The following is a 10,627-nucleotide window of genomic DNA, read 5'->3' on the forward strand; positions in this document are numbered from 1 at the left end:
ATATTTATATTCAAGATATATAAATATATTTATATTTAAATTACTAGAAGTACACATAGTTATAATTGAGTTGATTTTGATTTATTCTACTACTAGATAAGATCATTTTATTTATGACTTTGAATTCTATTTCTTTTTTATAATTTTCAAAATATTATCATGTACTCCACTATTGAATTTAATTTTGATGAAACTGCATTTGTTAATTGTGATTTTTTTTATTTGTATTTCTTATTCTATTTCATCCACACATCTCTTTTTTTGTTATTTCTTTTACACATAGTTATATTTGAGTTGATTTTGATTTATTCTACTACTAGATAAGATCATTTTGTTTATGACTTTGAGTTCTATTTCTTTTTTATAATTTTCAAAATATTATCATGTAATATTGAATTTAATTTTGATGAAAATGCATTTGTTAATTGTGATTTTTCTTTTTTCTTTTGTATTTTTTTATTCTATTTCATCCACACATCTCCTCTTTTGTTATTTCTTTTATTTTATACTACTACACTCATATCAAATACTATTAAAATAGTACTATATAATAATCTGCTAAAATATGAAATGCTTCATTGAGAGTGGGTTGAGAGAAGTGCAAATATCTTTTTATTGTTGTTTATAATATTTTTAATTGTTAATAATATTACAAATACTTATTTTAATTAGTTTTTATCTGTAAATATATTTTTATACTTATTTACTCTATATTCTTTATTTTAAGTTAATTACACCATAGCGATAATGTTTGGGTGATGGAATTGTCGGATAAGATTATGATAGAATAATGTGTCGCAATCTTACTCTTTAGAGCATCCGCAATGGTACATAGGTTAGCAATAGGCCAGCCATTCTCTCCCCTGCCACGTCAGCAGCACTAAAAAATCTACCTGTCACATCAGATTTAGGCCAGCTGCAAAAAAATAATTAAAAAAATACTGCATTTACGGAATTAAAATTACGATTAAATTACGGAATTAAATTTACGAGACATATACGGGAAAATTCATTAATTGCATTTAAAAAGGTACATAGATAAAAAAAAATTACATTTAAAAAGGTACATAGATAAAAAAAAAAAAACTATCGCCGTGCAATCCTCCGTGCCCACAACTCTTCAATTATATCCTTTTGGAGTTGAATATGAGCATCCACTTGGCGCATGTTGGCAAATTCCTTGAGGCGACCGGCTTCATCGAGAGGTACCCCCCTTCGTACACTAGGGGTGGCCGTTCCGTGGCTTGGACCGACTTCATCGTCATTGGCCCAGCTAGTCAGTTGTACGCCTTCGTCTTCGACGATCATGTTGTGCATGATAATGCAGGCGTACATTATCTGGGAAACGCAGCCGACATCCCACAAACGCGTTGGACCCTTAATCGCCGCCCATCGAGACTGGAGCACACCAAATGCGCGCTCCACGTCCTTGCGCGCCGACTCCTGTCGTTCCGCAAAGTAGGCCTTCCTTTCATCACTTGTTTGCCTGATCGTCTTCACAAAGACAGGCCACCGAGGGTATATCCCATCCGCCAAGTAGTAGCCCATATCATGCCGGTTGCCGTTGGCCACAAATGAGACGGCTGGACCGACGCCCTGACACTTCTCGTTGAAGAGGGGAGACGAGTTGAGGACGTTGAGGTCGTTGTTCGACCCGGCTACCACAAAATATGCATGCCAGATCCACAGCCGGTAATCAGCTACGGCCTCGAGGATCATCGTGGGATTCTTTGACTTGTAGCCGGTCGTGTAGGCCCCCTTCCAGGCAGTCGGACAGTTCTTCCACTCCCAATGCATACAATTGATGCTGCCTAACATCCCGGGGAACCCATGCTGCTCCCCGTGCATCTGCATCAGCTCCTGACAATCTTGGGGGGTAGGGCTTCGAAGGTACTCATTCCCGAATATTTCAATCACGCCCCCACAGAAATTCTTCAGACATTCCAGGGCTGTCGACTCACCGATGTGGAGGTACTCATTCCACATGTCTGCCGCGCCTCCGTAGGCCAACTGCCTGATTGCCGCCTTGCACTTTTGAATAGGGGTGTGGCCGGGTCTGCCAGCCGCATCGTGCCTAAAGCGAAAACACATATATCGACGCTCTAATGCGCCAACGATGCGCATAAACAATTCTCTGCGCATTCTAAAACGCCGCCGGAACATGTTGGCGGGAAACTGCGGGTTCTCTGAAAAGTAGTCGTCGTACAGCCTCTGATGTGCAGCGGCGTGATCCCGATCAATCACTGCTCGGCGGTGGACAACCCATGGAGGGCGAGGTATCGCCGGCTGTTCCACCCTACGCATGTACCGCTCCATCTCGCGGTTCATGTAGGCATTCATAGCCTCGTTCATCCTCCGTTCGTACTCCTCAGCATCCCCACCACTACCACCACCGCTACCACCCGCGTTACTCATCGCTCGATGATGCTCTTGTACAGAAAGTTAGAGAGAGAGAAAACTCGTTAAAACAAGTGGTGCAAATGAAAATGAAACTAAAATTGCGTTTATATAGGTTTTTTTTTTAAAAAAAAAAAAACAAAAATCGGCGCTGGCCGATCGGGCCGTCACAATGGCGGCTAGCCGATCGGCCAGCGCATCGGCCAGCGCCGAGCGATCGGCAAGCCCACGCCGGTCCGCTCGCCGATTTTGCGCTGGCCGACTCCAATGGTTCAGCTAGCCGATCGGCCAGCGCGACGAATCGGCTAGCCGGTCGCTAGCCGATCATTGGAGATGCTCTTACGTAGAATAACAACTAAAATTAAGTAGATATGATTGAACTTTTTTTTAATTTGAATAGAGTTCTAAAGTTAGAGCTATATTATTATGTTTTAAAGCAAGATTTAATATGGGCTATTAATTTATTGTACTTTGTATAATATATATTGTCCAAATTATTAATTTTTAATTAAGTATTTTTATTTATATATTAATTAATTTGTCTTCAATTTGATTTATTCTACTACTAGATAAGATAATTTTGTCTATGACTTTGAGTTATATTTTTTTTAAAATTTTCAAAATATTATCATGTACTATTGAATTTAATTTTGTTGAAAATGCATTTATTAATTATGATTTTATTTTATTCGTTTTATCATGTCTACTTAATTCTAAAAAAATATGTTTTTAGTTGTAAACAATTACTGTGTTGGAATTTCAAAACTTATGAACTATTGGAGTGTTATTGTTATTCTTATTTTTTGTTTGCATTTATGAATAGTTATGTTTTGTTAATCGAAACAAGTGAACTATTTATTCGTTCAAATAGTTTGCTTTTTTTTTTTCTTTTGTAAATAATAGTATTATATTTTTCTTTATTTGTATGTCTTATTTAATTCCATCCACACATCTCTTTTGTTATTTCTTTTATTGTACACTATTACACTCATATCAAATATGAAAATAGTACTCCTACTGTTTCATAGTAGTGAAGTCATTTTGTCATTTTGATACATTTCATAGTATTAGAGTCATTTTCTTTTTTAGTAAAGTCAACATATTCTTCTCACTTACTTTACTCTCTCTTACTTTATTCTCCCACCATCTCTCTATCTTTTTCATTTCTTACTTTATCATTCATTTACTTAACTCACTTAACACAATTTTTCTTAGATTACGTGGCGAAAATAAACGTATCCATTACTATGGAACAAATGGAGTATACAATCATCTGCTAAAATATGAAATGTTTTACTGAGAGTGGGTTGAGAGGAGTACAAATTGTTTATAATATTTTTAATTATTTATAATATTACAAATACTTATTTTAATTAGTTCTTATTTCTAGATATATTTTTATACTTGTATACTCTATATTCTTTATTTTAAGTTAATGTATCTTAATTATTTAAAAATATTTTATATGCACTGTTAACACTAGTTAAAATAAACATTAAGGAAAGAATGTTGAGCTATTTATATAAATGCTGCAAACTATAGTTCATACTTTGTTTATGAAAATCCAAATTAGATAAAATAATTTACTCTCTTAGTCCTATAAAAAATGTTTTAGTTTTCTTTTTAGTTTGTCTCAATAAAAATATCGTATTTTCATTTTAGAAAAAATTTCTCTCTCAAATTAACATAAAAATCATATTTTACCTCTGTTAACACACAAAATAAAATTTCCTAAAATTTCAAGTTATTTCACAAGCGTGACTGCTAAGAGTAATAAACATAAAGGCAATTAATGCGAAAACGATACATTCTTCTACAAAGTGTGACTGCTAAGAGTAATAAACATAAAGGCAATTAAAGCGAAAACGATACATTCTTCTACAAAGTTTTTGCTTAAAACACCACCAACACAAAATCTCAATCTCAACATATTATGAATAACAATAACTTGTAGAAAGAATGACTTTATGGTACTAAAAGACAACGGCAAATGAATTACAAAATGATAGAGTAGAAACACAACGTGGATCATCTCCTTTTCTTAGACTTGCACGTTCTCCTATAAAAAAAACAACCAATTTTCTTCATGATGACAAATGTACAAAAATTGATTAAAACATGAATTTCAAGGTACTTAATTAATATGCATCAATTTAGATAATTAATAATGCATCAAAATTCGATGGGTTTTTAAGTACTATTAAACATGCATCAAAACCAATCACTTTATCAGATTCGACGTACTCTTCCTTGGGTATGTTCTTAGAGGAGATCACATCGTTTACGAAACTAAAAGCCTAATAAAATAAAAATTCATTAAAGAAAAGAAGGTTGTTGAACTGTCACGTCACAAATTACCATCTCAAAGGTTTTAATTGATTTGAAGAATTGAAAATGATTTTTTTTATCACTAACATTTACTCCCTCCGTCCCGGATAATTCGTCCCACTTTGACCGGGCACGGGTTTTAAGAAATCTAATGGGAAGTGAGTTGAAAGAAATCTAATGGGAAGTGAGTTGAAAAAAAATGGTGGCATGTAGGTCTTACTTTTAAAATACTTAGTTTTATAATAAAATGTGAGTAGGAATGAGTTAGTGGAATATGTGGTCCACTACCAAAAATGATAAAAGTGAAGTGGGATAAATTATGTGGGACGGACTAAAATGGAATATTGGGACGAATTATCTGGGACGAAGGGAGTAGTAATAAACAACTTACAATTACGCAATGTATTGAGTGGGCCGCATGTAAAAGCCCATGGAATGCTCAGATTGCTATTTTCGTCTATTCAGCCCAAACGGGATTGGATTTAGCCCAAAATCAACAAATTGTGTGTCAAACTATTGATATTCTAAACGGTTCATACATTCATAAATTAATAAAACATTTTGGAGTGAGATTGAATGTTGTCTGTGATGAACCATGAAAAGGGCTAAGTCAATGTTGTCTGTGATGAACCATGAAAAGGGCTAAGTCAAGTGATTAGTTTAGAAGAGTGATGAAAATTTATAAGAAGCATGAAAAAGCTTATGCCACAAAGCTAGTTAGGATCTAATTGCTGTGATGTTTTTTCCCACACCATAATTGGTACTAGATTAATGGTGTTTATATAGTGTAATGCACAAATGAGGATTCTCTGCTTTTTTGTCATAATAGGATGAAGTGAGAAAGTGTTATCTCATAAATTGAGTTGGTGTATTCTTTTTTCTTTATGGACCCCACAAGCTAGCAATTGAACGGTGAATAGTGTGACAAACTCAATTAATACAATAAGCAATCCGACTCTAATTATATCACAAAAATTTTATTCAACGGACTCTTAGAAAATCGAGCTTGACAACTGTTAGGTATAGATCAGCCGAAGGCTTGATAACAATTCAAGTACCTACAACGATTCTGAGGAGATCAACCCTCAGATAACAGATCTGATACAAGTACTAAAGCTATAACTGCAATCTGCAATAATCAAGTCTGAAACACTAAGTAAACAAATTAGTAACTTCAAGACAAAAATATACAGAAGTAAAGGCAAGATAGAAACAAAGAGCAGAAGAAAACAAGGTTTTAATGTGGCTCAAGTTGCACCAGGTACAACTGCACAGATCTATTAAACCGGCCCTCAAATATCCAGCCAACTCCGATTTGCACCAAGGGAGAACACAGACCGACCACAGTCGATCAAGGCAATTCACACCGGAACCCTAGATCCACCACCATACATCCACCACTCAAACAACCGCTTCACACCGGTCACAGCAACAACCCTCACGGTCTCGCAAGAACTCCTCCAGAACAAGAAACCACCAACCAGTCTAAGAAACACAAGACCAGGAAACCAGAGGTTTCCTCACAACCGCACACCTTCGAGCTCACTCCAGAGAAGAAGGAAGACAGCTAAACTCTCAAGATCACACAGAGAGAACGAACCAGATTGAGGGCAGAAAACCCTAAATCTGCATAAGAAGAAGGAGTTCCAGCGAAGAGAGAGAGTGTGTGTAAAGTGAGGCGGATCAAACAAGAGGGAGTATATATATATGACACACATATAACACCCAATCACACACTGACACGTAGCTAGGGTTAAGAGATGGGCCAGCAGGTAGATGGGCAGTGGATATTGGGCCCGGGATTAAACACTTGGGCCTCCTGCATAATGGCCCACAATCTAATATTCTCCACCTTGGGCCTTATCAGGAGAGGCATTGGATTTGATCTTGTGCTTTTCATCATTGCCAAAAACATGCTTACAATGTCTTAGACCTTAGTAAGCACAACTCCCACAGATTGTGGTTTTTAAAACCTTTTAGAAAAAGCAGAACTTTAGCAAGAGGTAAAACACAACCAAGGGAGAGAACCTGATATACCAGTATTACCTATCCACTGTCAATGTGGAGTTTTCTGATGCAGGACAACATTTTCTCCACTGACAAGCACTTAGTACCCATATCAGCTGGATTGGAGTCTGTATGGATCTTCTCCAACAACACTTCACCTTTCTCCACAACATCTCGGATAAAATGAAACCTGACATCAATGTGCTTTGTCCTGTCATGAAACACAGGATTCTTGCACACTTGGATAGCTGACTGGCTGTCAGAGTAAACAACTATGGGCTGCTTAAGGAACCTTAGTTCACTCACAACCCCTTTTAACCATAGGGCCTTTTTCATTGCTTCAGTGATATCAATGTACTCTGATTCAGTAGTTGAGAGAGCCACAATGTGTTGCAATTGTGACTTCCAACTCACACAGGAACCTCCAAGAGTGAAGACATATGATGTTGTTGACTTCCTCTTGTCCCTATCATTAGAATAATTCGAATCTATAAAACCACACAGGTTAGTAACATCTGAACATTTAGAAAAATGCAAACCATAATGAGAAGTATGCTTAAGATATCTGAGCAGCCATTTCAAGGCTTCCCAGTGAGGTTGTCCTAGATTTGCCATGTATCTGGAGAGGCAGGAGATTGAGTAGGCTATGTCTGGCCTGGTGCTCACCATCAGATACATCACTGATCCTATGGCATTGGAGTAAGGAATTTTCTTCATTGTCTGAACCTCATCTTCATTCTTAGGACACTGATCTTTGCTAAGAACAAAGTGAGCTGCCAAAGGAACAGTACATGGCTTAGCATCAGCCATGTTAAACTTGCTCAAAATTTTCTTCGCATAGGAACTCTGATGCAGAGTCATCCGAGAGTTTTTTCTATCTCTCACAATATCTATTCCCAGAATCTTCTGTGCATCTCCCAAGTCCTTCATCTCAAAGTTAGAACAAAGCATGTCAGTTGTAAACTTCACTACAGGAGCAAAGATCTTAGTGTAGTCCACCCCCTCTTGTTGAGTGAATCCTTTTGCTACCAGCCTAGCCTTATATCTAGGCCCAGTAACCTCCTGCTTCAGCTTGAATAGCCACCTACACTCAACAATAGTACAGTTAGAGGGTTCAGGTACCAAAATCCAAGTTTTATTCTGAATTAAGGACTTCATTTCTTCCTCCATAGCTAAGAGCCACTTGGGGTAGAACATAGACTTGAGAGCCTGCTTATAAGATTGGGGCTCATCTCCATCAGCCTCATAGACATTGAAGGCCATATTTACAAGATTCACTTCATCAGCAAATCTTCTTGGCTGATTGATGGTCCTTCTTCCCCTGTCCCTACACAACAAATAATCAGTCAGATCATTGTTAGAGTCTAAATTTTGATTATTTACAACTGGAACTTCTTCCCTATTTGGTGAATTTGGAGTTGCTTCAGCTTCAGCTTCTTGTCTGGGAACATATTCCTGGATTTGAGGTCCATCCACCTCATTTGGAACAGACTCCACCTCATTTGGAGTAGGCTCAGAAGTAATTGGAGTGACAGACTCAGAGAGGCAAGGGAACTCTGACTCATTTAAGATAACATCTCTGCTAACAGCAACTCTGAAACCAGACTCATCTCTAAGACACACTCTATACCCTTTAACACCCTCAGGGTATCCCAAGAAAACACACTTCCTAGACCTAGGGTCAAGCTTATCAGTCTTTTGGTGTATAAAGGCACTACAACCAAAAACTCTAAGATGAGTGAGGCTGACATTTTTACCAGAAAACACAGACTCGGGGCACTTGCCCTTTAGGGGAACAGAAGGGGACCTATTCACTAGGTAGGCTGCTGTGATTAAGGCTTCCCCCCAGAATTTTTTGGACAGACCACTCAGGGTCAAGAGGCACCTCACTCTTTCCAGCAAGGTTCTGTTCATCCTTTCTGCCACCCCATTTTGTTGGGGAGTATAAGGTACAGTCTTGTGTCTTATGATACCTGCACTCACACATAAATCATCAATCTGAGAATTACAAAATTCTAAACCATTGTCAGTTCTCAGAATCCCAATTTTCCTTCCAGTTTGGTTCTCTATCAGCTTCATCCAGGTCTGAAATTTCACAAACACATCAGACTTATGTTTCATCAAGAAAACCCAGACCTTTCTGGAATAGTCATCCACAATAGACAGAAAATAAGAGTAGCCACCATGTGTAGAAACAGAAGCAGGGCCCCAAACATCAGCATGAAGGTATTCAAGCACATTTGCACTAGAGCAAGTAGGCACAGAAACAGGAAAAGACACCTTATGATGCTTTCCTTTCACACATGTATCACAAAAGGGGAGAGGCATGCTAACATCATTACTGACTAAGTAACCATTTTTATGCAAAAGATGCATGCCTTTCTTACTCATATGTCCTAGTCTATTGTGCCATAAAACAGTATTATTCATGTTCACAGCATGAGCAACATGATTATCACATAGGGGTTCAGCAGTGCAAACATACAGATTATGCTTTCTCTCAGCTTTGAACAAGCACAAGGAACCCTTAAAGATTTTCATAACACCATTGCCCCATCTACCTTCTAAGCCATCAGACTCAAGAGAGGCACAAGAAAGCAGATTATAATGCAAGCTAGGCACATATTTCACATTTTTCAAAGTCAACTTACAACCAGAGTTAAATTTGAAGCATACAGAGCCAATGCCTTCAATCTTGCACTGAATGTTGTTAGCCATAGAAACAAAACCATTAGTGACAGGGTTTAACTCAGTAAAAATATCTTTGAAAGGAGAGATATGGTAAGTGCAGCCTGAGTCTACCAACCACTCGGACTTGTTAAACTCTTTTTCCAGAGAGGCATTCACAGAAACAACATCATGTAGCATGAAGCAAGTTCCTTCATCATCAGACTTGACCATATTAGCAATTTGCTCAGAGTCATCCTTCTTATTTTTCTTAAGAGGACACTCCCTGCTGTAGTGTCCAAACTCATTACACTTGTAGCATCTCTTAGATTTTTTTGGGTCTTGAGAAAAGGATCTGGATTTGTTTCTGTAATGCTTTTTATTTCCCTTCTCAGAGGGTTTACCATTAGCCTGTCTGTCCTTTCCTCTGGTGTTAGATCTGCCTCTGACCTGCAAGGCTTTATCCAGAGCAGCCTTGGAGTCATTCTTCTCTTTTAGTTCCATTTCTTTGGATTTTAAGGAGCTCACAATCAGATCCAGGGAGGCAGTATCCCTCCCATATTTAATAGCTGCCTTAACATCACTGTAAGATTTAGGAATAGAGTTCATGAGAGCAATAGAGGTATAATCATCAATATTCTTGTCTCTAGACCTTTTAATATCAAGCACAAGCTTAGAGAAACAATCAATATTCTCATCAATATCCTTTGACATATCTAACTTGAATTTGAACAGTTTCTCAAGCAAATACATACGGTTGGACAAAGAAGTTTCAGTATACAAATCATCAAGCTTGTCCCATAAATCCTTGGCAGAGTCAATAACACCAACTTTCCTAATCACAGAGTCACTTAGGCTCAAGACAATAGTAGAGCAAGCCAACTCATTCATTTCTGCCCTAGTGGCATCAGTATCAGTATCAGAATAGCTAAGATCAACAGCTTTATACACTTTCTGCTGAATTAAAACACACTTAAGTTTCTGTTTCCAGATGCTGAAATCACCCTTTCCAATGAAAGGAGTGAGTCCAAAGGGAAGGTTTGCCATGTTGAAAAAGAACCAGGGGCTAACAAGCACACAACACAGAAGCACAGAGGAGAACATAACAAATCCACAAACCAAAGAAGGCTAACAGGAAACAGAAACAAGAACTTGAGCTTAATCTAGGAGTGATTCTGACAGAACAAGGTACAACAAGTTGTCAAGAACAACAGAGTATCCAATCCCC

The sequence above is a fragment of the Salvia hispanica genome, chromosome 6 (assembly GCF_029641045.1).
Source record: "Salvia hispanica isolate PSC_SH4W2 chromosome 6, Shi_PSC_v1, whole genome shotgun sequence".
NCBI classification, from domain to species: Eukaryota; Viridiplantae; Streptophyta; class Magnoliopsida; order Lamiales; family Lamiaceae; genus Salvia; species Salvia hispanica.